Source organism: Callorhinchus milii, unplaced genomic scaffold, assembly GCF_018977255.1.
Source record: "Callorhinchus milii isolate IMCB2004 unplaced genomic scaffold, IMCB_Cmil_1.0 Scaffold27, whole genome shotgun sequence".
Taxonomy (NCBI): domain Eukaryota; kingdom Metazoa; phylum Chordata; class Chondrichthyes; order Chimaeriformes; family Callorhinchidae; genus Callorhinchus; species Callorhinchus milii.
Genome location: NW_024704768.1, coordinates 1844329 through 1846648, shown reverse-complemented (window position 1 = coordinate 1846648; position 2320 = coordinate 1844329). Strand labels below are relative to the sequence as shown.

At 44.1% G+C, this 2320-nt stretch overlaps 1 non-coding gene across 1 annotated transcript; it reads left to right on the top strand.

Annotated features, from left to right (window-relative positions):
- trnam-cau lies at positions 1-72 on the top strand. The gene has a single exon. It is a non-coding gene; the product is annotated as a tRNA-Met (tRNA).
- Positions 73-2320: the final 2248 nt, after the last annotated feature.

The window sequence follows — 2320 nt, the reverse complement described above, 5'->3', positions numbered from 1 at the left end:
GTCCTGTAGCGTAGTGGTTAGCGTGCTCGCCTCATAAGCGAGAGGTCCCGGGTTCGATTCTCGGATTAGACGTAACCTTAGGAAGTTTCCTTACTGCACACACTTTTGTTCACCAAGCAGGAAGCAGGAACCGAGTTGTCAATTAATTGCCAGATTGTTTTCCATGGGTAACAATTCCTTCAAGAAAAAAATATTTGGTCACTCAATCCACAACTGTCTGTGTGCAATTGGCTGCCGCTTTTCACCCACAGAATATATAGTCAATTCACTTTACAGTATTTCCTGTGAAGCGCTTTGAGACGTCTCAACAGTTGATAAGGCCCTGTATCAAATGAAGGATTATTATTAATATTATTATTTTTGGTCTTTTATTCAGCTAGGATTTCCTATGTTCCTATTTCAAAGAGTGACAGGAAAGGAGATTCAATTAGCGTGGAAATGTGAAGTAAAAATGGTAAATACTGGGGCAGGTTTCATATCCCAGACATTAAACCATTTTTCTCTTTAAGCTGATTGACCATCTGTGCAATTTTCAGCATTTTTTGTTAGGCTGCCTGTCCCGTGCTGGTCAGGGCATTTGGGCTAATCTTTAAATAAAATCTATGAGAGTTGTCAGAGGAAACAAAACAGACAGATGCCTGACAAAACTGACCCAGGTGGTCGCTGAGAGAGGAGGATGCGGGCTGTGAATCTGCAAGAAGTGCCAATGGACACCAGCAGTGTTTTCTGGACCCACCATGTGGCTTGCTTTAAAAATGTAACCGGTTTTGATGTACACCACTCATAAAAATGAATGAAAGCTCCTTCGGATTAAATGGGTTTGGAAACTCTAGCTCGGCATGAACACAAATCTCGCCCGGGACATTTTCTCAGTGTTGAGAGCCCTTCTGTTTCCCCTTGGCCTAATCCGTGTGCCAACAAGCCTGGGCAATTGAGCAGGTAATAGTTCTGGGGAGGTCTTGCAGAGCCAAATGCTCGCTCTGTCACGCCTGGCACAGCTAGAGCTGCTAATTCCATCATCAAAGTTCCTGCATTCCTCTATTGTCCCATGGTAAAGAAGTAAACACTCAACAGATATTGACACAGGTTCAGGACTCAGCATTAATTACTTCACAAGGGAACTCGATCCAAACATCTACCATACTGTGGAGAGAAATCGTTCTAACTCTAAGCTTGTGAGTTTCTCTAATGTCCTCCTTATTTTGAATGCCAGAAAAAGGCATTCAGGCCGGACTGAGTCTCATAGCGCTTAAGTTATGGTTCAGTATATAGTATATAGTTCGGGACCACGACATGTTCATGCAACTGCCAGGATGGTGGAAAGCGACCTGGATGGACATTGGTCTTCTTTCGTTCAGCAATTTTTATGTCCTTAAGTCTCCCTTCAGTGTTTCACCGGTGAAAATGAACCCACTTAGTGGATTGTATTTTATGGGTACAGTACTGAGTCTTAGCTCCTGAACCCCTCACGTACACTAGAGACAGAGATAAAAAGGCACCTATGGTCCCTGCTTCTCATCACTGTTGAGTGCACATTTGTGGACTTCAGGCAGGAGACGCAAACTTGACCAGGCTCGCAGGAGAAGAATAACCACCAGAAAAATGTCTGTTCCCACAGCCCAAGTGTTCAGGCATGGGGAGAAAACTGCTTTTATCAGAGGAGATGATATAATATATATTATCAATCTCCATTACACTCCACAAAGACAGAGAGAGAACATCAGTATGAACAAACTGATAGAATCTTACAGCACAGAAGGAGGCCATTCGGCTCATTGCGCCAGCTATCCAATGAGCCCCACTCCCCCTGCTCTTTCTCCACACCCTTGACAATTTTTTCTTTTCAAGTACATATCCAATCCCCATTTGAAAGTCATTATTAAATCTGTACAAAATGTAATTTTGTTGTTGTTGTTGCTTCCACTAACCTTTCAGGCAATGCATTCCAGATCATAATAACTCGCAGAATGGTCAATTTATCTGGGGATTGTTGGCCCCGACCCTGGCAGAAGCCCCCCACACCCCCCCCCTCCCGGAGATGTTTAACATATACAAGGCCTCAACTCAACATCTCATCCAAGTGATGGCACCTCTGGCAATGCAGCGATACCCTAGCATTGTGGTGGAATGTCAGCCTAGAACTAAACAACAAAATCACATTTGTAAAGCGCCTTTCACGTCGGGAGGACGTCCCAAGGTGCTGAAGACCTCAAGCCCTGATCTATGTCTTGAACAACCTTCTGGCCCAGAGGTGAAAGCGCAATCAACAGATACAATCAGATTAGTAGCGATGGATTTTCGAGCCTGATTTCGAGGTAGT